The following is a 9,944-nucleotide window of genomic DNA, read 5'->3' as shown; positions in this document are numbered from 1 at the left end:
AAACTTTACTTTCATTTGAATTTTTTATTTTAATATGATTAACTCAAAATCGAAAACAAAAATGTATTAGTTGTTCGGGGATCGGGGACCCTTGGGGATCCCCTGTTATTATTCGGGGAGGGGATGGAGATTCTCTCAAGTAATTCTGACGGGGACGGGGAGGGGACGGGGACATACGCAAAATATCGGGGATGGGTATGGGGAGATTGGTCCCCTCCCCTCCCCTCCCCATTGCCATCCCTATTTATAAATGTGGACTATTCCCTTTACAACACAATAGTTAAGTCGGAGCAAATTAAGAGTAAATATTAAATTAGGTTAGATTAGATTAAATTAGATATTAAAATTGCGATTCGTTGTGGGCAATTATAACATCTAAAAATAAATAAAAAATAGATTTAAGTTTAAAACATTTAATGAATATTAAAATTAAAACAAAATTTTTGGGCTAATAGAATTTACCCGGTTTTTTTAATGTCCTAAATAAAAATTTAGGATTTTAATTAGTTAATTAGGCCTAAAAGTTTAATAATATAAATATTTTGATATTTGTTATTTTTACCAATATTTATAATTTTATAATTCAAATTTTATAATTTATTTACTAGTAATTTAAAAAAAATAAAAATAAAATTAAAAATTAAAATGGGGAAATGGGTAGGGGATGGGGATTCCACCTCATCCCCGTCCCCTCCCCGAATAAAAAATTGGGTAAAAAATTTTCCCCGTCCCCTCCCCGAATAAGAAATTGGGTATGAAATTATCCCCATACCCTCCCCGAATGGGGAAAATCCCCGAGGGTACCCGTCCCCGTGGGGATTTTTGCCATCCCTAATCTTCTCCTTTCAAACTTACAATTTTTTTTTTAATTTTTTTGTTTTCTGGAAAGAGCTGGCTTTCCTTGGCTTTGCCTTTTGCGAAAATTATTCATCCCTTTTGATTTTTCTAGATCACACTTTTTTCAATTAACTGAGCTGAGCTGTCGTCGCTTTTTGAAAGAAACAGTATGGAAGCTATCAAGAAACAGGCAATCAAGGTCCGCGAACAAGTCGCCAGGCAACAGCAAGTCCGTTTCTTTTCTTTTTTAAAACTATTTAGACGTTTAATTAGTGAAATTTCTCAATTTTATTTTTTATTAATTCTTTATGATTTGTACCGGCAGTATTGAAGCATTTGCTGCGTCTTGGTAATGAAAATGTTGCGGTTGATGAAGCTGAACTTTGAGTGTCACCAACAACTTCAAAATCTGTACAATTCCACCGAGGCAGCTAAGGTACTATCCTCTCTGTTTTGGGATTGATTTATTGTGGCTTTTGGTAATTAAATATGATTTTTAGATAATAATTTTGTCAAATATGGTACAAACAACTATATTTTCTAGACTGGAGTCACAAGAATTTACCAAACAGAGCTTACGTATGTTGAATAATTATGAAGGTTTTTATGGTATTATCTGAACAATAATTTGGAATATATGCCATGTAGAACAGCATTTTCAGAGGAATATTGTCCGTGGTGTTGAAGGTTTGTTGCAGTAAGCTTGAAGCAAATGGAGATAGGTTGTTTGTTTGCACTTGCTTTCATTATAATATTTGATTTTTTTTTCTTGACTAGTTTCTGTGTATAATATTTTTGTATTCAAATATTGTATCGAGAAAGTTCGCCGAAGATTGTTGCAAATGTGGAGCGGAGATTCAAAGTGACAACTCTTGTGTTGCAAGGGCTGCTTTTCAATTTGGCACTTCATATCATTTGATGGAAAATAAGAGGGAAACTTTGCTTAGGATTCTTGGTGATCAGGTAAATTCATCCCTAACGAGAAAATAATTCAAATATGGAAAATTATATGTAAAATTACTTTCAAAACTATTATCTTCTCATAAGGAAACTTAGTTCTAAGATATTGAATAAAAGAATCCATTTAAACGTTACAACTCTGAAATATTTAATGTTTTAACCATTGCTAGTGACATCCATGACTTTATAATTTTGTTGGTTCAAATGTTGAAGAAACATTGTCACTTCTTACATCACTAGCGAAGATCAGCGTGGGACAAGTTATTGGCCGTGAGTTCTCTCAATTAACTCCAAGCATTTTGGATAAAGACGCTTGTTTCTATAGTAAAATCAAATCCATGAGACTGAAGGATGCATGTGGAAGTCTTATAGCCCTAATTTAAATATTTACACAGGTTTATTTCTATTTTAACCTTAAATACAGAAGGATGAACCCTAACCTAAGACTAATCATCCTAACACCCAAAATTGCATAAATTATCCTTATACATATATTCTTAACGTAGGCCCAAATTTCATGATTATGCTACAGGAACTTTTCAATTAAGGTTTCAGTCTTTTTTTTTTTCATCTGTTTAATTATGTTACAGGTTTTTGGACATGGAGATATCTGAGCCAATACGGGCGTTAATCAACGGAGCAACTTCCAAAATATTTTATTAGGGATATAATGTAGTCTAATTATGAAAATTTAATTATATAAATCTGTGTTATATTTAGTTTATTATTTCATGGTTGAGTGTTCATTATTATGTTTAATGCTTTTAGGGCATGTTTGTTAAAGTATTAGACCTCCTTATTGTATTAAATTTATACAGACCCATGTTTGGCATATAAAAAGCTACAGCAGTATTGCATTGATGGGCCCAAACTAATGCGGCAACTGCCACATTAGCTTGCCTCTTCCTTTTTTTTAATGTAATATTAATTTTAATTTTGTTATTTTACGTTATAATTATTGATATAAATTAATAAATTTATAATTTATTAATCAATAATATTATATTATATTTTTTATTTTTACATTATAATTTGTTAGTAAATTTATAATTTAATATATAAATATAATTAATAATAAATATTTAAATTTGAATAAATTTGAATAATATTAATTTAAAATTAATAATAATAATATAAATAATAATATAAAATATTAATACAATTTAAATATATGAATATAATATAAAATATTAATATAATATAATATATAATTTAAATTAATCAAAAAATTAATAAAGTACAGTGTAGCACCAAACATTGTACAGCATTGTTATAATACAGTGCTAATGCAATACAACATAATACAATACACCAACATTAAAATAATGCAATACAACATAATATAGTATTGTGTGCCAAACGTACCCTTAAATATCTGGCCAATATTTGAATGAGGATACATAATGAGACCAAGAGGAGATTTATATATTTTTTGTTTGCGTAATAGATGCCATTAACTGAAGGAAAGACAGAGATGTGCCAATGTGGTTCACGCAGTTTTTCTAAGAATTTCCGTAGAGCTTAATGAATTTTTGCTTATTTAAATTCACATAGAGATATAGCGGGTTAATATGTGAAGTATTTTTTATATTACTCGAGAGAGGATATTGAATAGATTAGGAAAATTCACTGTCAACATGGGTAATAAACATTAATAACATAGATGAAGGATTGAATTGGATTGGTTATGGTGAAATTTGATGTGCTAGTGTCTTAATATCTTAGTGATTTCTATTACTGCCTACATCTTTATTTATTTATTTTATTTATTTTATTTTATTTTATTATTAATCTAAATTCATTTATTTGGTTATTCAAATATATTATTGTTAGAATAATTTCGGTAGTTAATAGGATATATAATCTCTATGGGACGATATTCTATTTTTCATTATATTACTTGTGCCGACTAGTGCACTTGCTAATTTACGCAACATGACTCATTGTTATGACAAACTCCTACATGAAGTTGAAGCCCAAGTAAGCTTTAAGGTAACATATGTATAAGGGGAGATGAGAATTATATTAGATTCATATTGAATATTTTCATCATGTAGCTGAAGTATTGAGGCGCTGATAAAAAATTAAGGGATTTGATCTATCAGCAGAGAGTGCTATGAAGCTTCGAAATGCAGAAGCAAAATTGACCGAGCTTAAATCTACAGTTATGGCTCTTGGCACAGAAGCGACAACTACCATATATGTTGTCAGTTGAATCACAGCAGCAACAGATGACCTATCAAAGACTCTTTGCTATGGTATATAAGTTAATACTTTCTTGTGTATGCCTATGCATGTGTTGAGATTCTACCTCTTATCTTCATCTTACTTATTGCCAACTTATTTTACAATGATAGTGATTTCTGTTGTCTTGTAATAACTTTTTAATTCGGCCATGAAAAAATATTATGCTCAAAATATTTTCTTTGTATATGAAAGAACGAGAGAGTTACAAGCTTATATACAACTATTAAGGTCAGCCAAATCTCTTAGTGTAATGGCTAGACAGGCTGTCCTATTTATGACTACATACATTAAGGAATGAAATCATTTGTACATAAGGAATATTAATATTATCAAGTGATACTTGCTCAAAATAAAGATTGTGTCTAGAATAAGGGATTGCCGATGCCAAATCTTGCCGCTAATAATATTCGGTGAGCTGTAGCTACTGATTATATGGTTTATCATCCCCCCTCAAGCTGGTGTGCGGAAGCGGAAAAATCCCAAGCTTGTGACGAAGATTAAGAAACTGAAATTTTGAGAGAGCCTTCGTGAAGACATCGGCTATCTGCTTAAATGAAGGGACATAATGTGTAGAAAGCTGACCAGCAGTTACTTTCTCCCGAACAAAATGATAGTCCAGTTCTATATGTTTTGATCGAGCATGAAAAACTGGATTTTTTGACATGTGTAAAGCACTTTGATTATCACACAGTATCCTTGGGGGTTGAAGAAGAAATAGGCCAATGTCCATAAACAAATAAGTAAGCCAAGTGATTTCAGCTGCAGTTGACGCCATGGCACGGTATTCAGCTTCTGCACTAGAACGGGAAACAGTTGGTTGTTTCTTAGATGCCCAAGATACACAATTAGCACCAATATACACACAGTAACCGTTTGTGCTTCTTCTAGTGTCCTTGCATCCAGCCCAATCTGCATCACAAAAGGCAACAATTTTTAAAGGACTTTGAGATGTATATCGAATGCCAAATTGAATGGTTCCCTTTAGATATCGAAGTATTCTCTTGACAACTCGCATATTAGCCTCGTTGGGGGCTTGAAAGTTTTGACAAACTTTGTTTACAGCATGTACAATATCAGGCCTAGTAAAGGTCAAATATTGTAATGCTCCCACAATGCTACGATATGTTGTTGGATCGACTGGTGTAAGATCATTTGGATGTTCTTGAGGTTTTACTGCAATTGGAGTGGAGAGATGTGTGCTGTCCAGCATTTTAGTCCTGCAAAGTAGATCATAAGTATACTTTGTTTGAGAGATAAATATGCCATCAGAAAGATAATTTATTTCAAGTCCTAAAAAATAATGTAAGGGGCCCAAATCTTTGATGGCAAACTCTTTGCTGAGAAGAGAGATAAGTTTCTCTAAAAGTAGCTCATTGTTTCCTGCAAGGACAATATCGTCAACATAAACAAGCATAAGAGTTATAGTGTTGTGTGTGTGTAGGACAAATAACGAAGAATCTGCCTTACTGCATTTGAAGCCATTCTGAAGTAAAAATTGAGACAACCTTTCAAACCAAGCACGAGGTGCTTGCTTTAGTCCATAAAGTGATCGCTTTAATTTACATACATGGTTGGGAAATCTAGCATCTGTAAATCCTGGAGGTTGTTCCATGTATATTGTTTCTTTTAAGAAACCATGAAGAAATGCATTCTTCACATCAAGTTGTCGCATCACCCATTTTTCAGTTACAACTAAGGATAAAATGACTCGAATGGTGGTGTGTTTAATAACCGGACTAAAGGTTTCTCCAAAGTCCAGTCCCGGTATTTGAGTATATCCCTGTGCCACCAATCGTGCTTTATGTCGATCAAGAGTTCCATTTTTCTTGAATTTATTTTTGAACACCCATTTTGATCCTACAACATTCAAGTCCTCTGGCCGAGGAACTAGAACCCAAGTCTCATTATGTTCAATAGCTCGAATTTCTTCTTCCATAGCGGAATTCCAATGTGGCTTCTTAATTGCGGATTTCCATGATTTTGGCTCAACTTGAACTTTAAGTGCCATTTGATCAGCAAGTTCAGGATTATTTTTCAATCGACGCCTTGTGATCATATGGTGAGGAGCTGTCAAGTTTTGATTTGATGATGATGACTGAGAAGAGTGCCCGCTTTCATGTGGTATTCTTAGGTCCACATAGATGTTGATTCCTTCTGGACTGGTCTCTGAAGAATTTGCTGTGACATCTTGAGTGCTTTCTTTAGAGTTATCTGATCTTGTGGGCTCAATAGCGTCTGACACCACCAAAGGAATGTCATCACTTGTTATAGGTACAACTGCTGGATTGGAGTCATTTGAATTTGTTGTTTCAAGAACAGTTACTGAAATCTCGTTATTGGAAGTGGCGTCATCTATGTCTGAGTTGGTGTGAACTTCCTCTTGAATTGGACGAGTAACTGTAGTTGGTGGAGTGTCTGAAGGTAAGTCCAAGTCAAAGAACAAATTCTTATTACAATAATGAGCACTACTATTTGCTGCCATCTTATTATTTGTGTTAGCAAAACTTGTTTTCAGCCATGCGTCAGACTCAGGAAAGGAAGCCAACTCTAAATTTCCCTGCACAACAGAATTTAAATTGTTATCCTTAAACGGAAAGGAATTCTCATCAAATACAACATGTCTTGAAATATAAACCCTTTTGCTTGAAGGTTGTAGGCAATGGTATCCTTTGTGCATTGAACTATATCCTAAGAAAACGCAAGGGAATGTTTTCTTAGAAAACTTGTTCTGGCCTTGATGTCGTAGATGAGGAAAGCACCTGCAACCAAAACTCTTCAAAATCTGATAGTCAGGATGATGATTATATAATTTGAAAAATGGAGTGTCATTATTTATTGCATGTGAAGGAAGTCTGTTAATAATGTAAACAGAAGTAAGAAATGCCTCAATCCAATAACATAAGGGCATATTTGCATGAAATAACAAAGTTAAGCCAGTTTCAACTATGTGTCGATGTTTTCTCTCGGCGACACCATTTTGTTCCGGAGTTCCTGGACAAGAAAATTGATGTATAATGCCACACTTTTCCAAGTGACCCTTGAAGAGAGTTGAACTAAACTCACCTTCTCCGTCACTTTGAAAAATCTTTATCGTTTTGTCAAATTGATTTTCCACTTCACGCTGAAATTTAATGAAGCAATCATAAAACTCTGATTTTTTCTTTAAAGGGTAAAGCCAAGTGTACCGAGAGAAATCATCTATGAAAACTGCATAATAGAGAAACTTTTGCACATAACTATTAGGAGCAGGGCCCCAAAGATCGCAATGGATTTTATCTAAAGGAGAACGAGAAATGTTATTGGAAACATGAAATGGTAGTTTGCAATGCTTGCCTAATTGGCAGCTAGTACAAATATTTTTTTTATTCATCCAACTACTAACATTAATCTGATTTTTATTATGAAGATTCATAAGAGACTTAAGTTGAGGATGTCCTAATCTTTGTTGCCAAACTGTAAAGGGTGCTTTGGCAATTTTTATAGCACTAAGAGCTTCGTGTTGAATGTCTTCTAAGGCATATAAACCTGCCTTCTTATGCCCCTTTGCCAACGTTCTTCCCTGTTGATCCTTAATCAAGAAATCATTAGATGAGAATTCAACAGTACATTTATTATCAAAAGTAAGTTGGCTAACAGAAATTAAATTCTTCGTTAATTTAGGCACAACTAAAACGTCTTTTAAAAGAAGTTTACCGTTAGCAGTATTCAATTTAGTTTGGCCAACGTGAGAAATATTCAAGCTATTTCCATTGCCAACATAAATTGAACTATTGCCATGATAAGGTTTTAGATGCTTTATAATACCTGGGTCATTTGTCATGTGAGCTGTCGCACCTGAGTCGGCATAAAGATTATTGTCCATTTGTCCTTCAATCTTCATTGCAGCTAAGACCTCTGGGATATCTTCTTCATCACGATCGTACCTATAAAAACAGTCAGGTGCAGTATGATTTGTCCTAAAACAGATTTGGCAAGCCTCTTTTTCTTCATCTTTTTGTTCTTGATTATTTGGTGGCTTGTTAGCATGCTGTCCAAGGCCGTTCTTTCCTTGATTTTCTTGCTTATTTGGCTTTTGGTAATTAGAATTATTACCTCTATAGCCATTATTTCCTCTGCCAGAAAAACCACGTCCACGTGAATTGTAACCACCACGTCCTCTGCCTCTTCCTCGCTGGCTTAGAAAAGCCTGAGCCTTATTGTAATTATTTTTGGTCTCTTCTTCTTGAGCGATCAGATCTTGTTCGTGATTTTCTAAGGCCATAAAGAATTGTTTAAAGGTGGGATATGGTGGTTTAGACAGCATGGCTAGCCTAAAATCTTGATATTTTGGTCCAAGACCTCGGGCTAAGTTGAAGACCTTATCTAGATCATCAACGGGTTTATTGATTGCTGCAAGAGCGTCACATAAATTTTTGAATTTCCGTGTGTACTCTTCAAGTGTGAGATTATTTTTCTTCAAGGTAAGCATCCTATCTCTGAGATACACTTCCTTTTCTTTGGTTACAGGAAGTAACTGATCTTCAAGAGATGTCCAGAGATGAAAGGCTGTTTCCATGCCTATATTGGAGCTCAACACTTCTTCTGTCATAAGTCCTAACAACCAAGATGTAAGCAAACCGTCGGTGCTTTCCCATGAGATCAATTCGGGATTTTCAATAATTTCTCCATCTTTCTGTAAAATTTTCTCTTGTGGCTTTCCAGACATAAGAATGTGGTGCGATAATCCGAGGCTTCGAATGAGGGGTAGGATTTGAGATCGCCACAGAAGAAAATTTGTAGAGTTAAGTCTCACGGAGATAAGGCTGGAACATTGGTGGAAGGCTTGGATGTTTAGGGTTGGCTCTTTAGGAGGAGATGACGAAGAAGAAGAGGAGGTTGCACCAGGAGCCATAACGTGCTCTGATACCATGAAAAAATATTATGCTCAAAATATTTTCTTTGTATATGAAAGAACGAGAGAGTTACAAGCTTATATACAACTATTAAGGTCAGCCAAATCTCTTAGTGTAATGGCTAGACAGGCTGTCCTATTTATGACTACATACATTAAGGAATGAAATCATTTGTACATAAGGAATATTAATATTATCAAGTGATACTTGCTCAAAATAAAGATTGTGTCTAGAATAAGGGATTGCCGATGCCAAATCTTGCCGCTAATAATATTCGGTGAGCTGTAGCTACTGATTATATGGTTTATCAGGCCAAAGTATCATTCGTCCTTTTTCCGACTACTTCATGCTTGCATGTTGGTCCAAGTGTCATTTGTTTGAGCTGCTACTTTGGCTTAATTAAAAGACTACACATGGCTTGTCTTTTGTTGGATGCATCATATTTTAACATTCCTCCTTATGTAGATATCTCGCGCAGTCTTTCGCTTAACACATTACATTCTTATTTTAATTCTAGAGCAATAAAATTCTTTTCTACTATCACTACCATCTGGTCAAGGATTTTTATTATTGCACAACATTTATGAAAGTAGTGATTAGTCTTGAAAGTGGAAGATGTTTGCCTGTGTCCTTTCATCCCAGATAAATTGTCATATGATTACGGGACAGAGTCGTGACTATCTTTTAAAATTTATTAGTTAACACCTTGAAAATTCTTTTCCCCAAATAAAATTGCTCTAAAAAGTGTCAAAATGTGGTGCTGAAGAAGTCATTCTTAGGGAAACTTTGTTTAGGAGAACAAGACTTTTAAACAAGAGTTTTAGCCAACCCTAATGGATTAAAAAGAGATAGTTGCACGATGAGCTAGATAGAATGTATAGCTAGAAGTATCATGTGTCTCTGCTGCCAATATCTCAACAACATCAAAGCTGAGTTAGACATGCCAAAGAAAGACAAACCACCGCAAAGTTGTGTAGCCACTCACGATGTAGCAGGTGATCTAAAGTC

At 34.3% G+C, this 9,944-nt stretch overlaps 1 pseudogene; it reads left to right on the top strand.

Moving 5' to 3' along the window:
• The first annotated feature begins 987 nt into the window (after positions 1–987).
• LOC112098108 overlaps positions 988–9,944 on the top strand; it is a 26,786-nt pseudogene continuing 17,829 nt past the window's right edge.

Source organism: Citrus clementina, unplaced genomic scaffold, assembly GCF_000493195.1.
Source record: "Citrus clementina cultivar Clemenules unplaced genomic scaffold, Citrus_clementina_v1.0 scaffold_5, whole genome shotgun sequence".
In the NCBI taxonomy this organism is placed as follows: Eukaryota; Viridiplantae; Streptophyta; class Magnoliopsida; order Sapindales; family Rutaceae; genus Citrus; species Citrus x clementina.
This window is presented reverse-complemented; position numbering and strand designations above follow the sequence as displayed.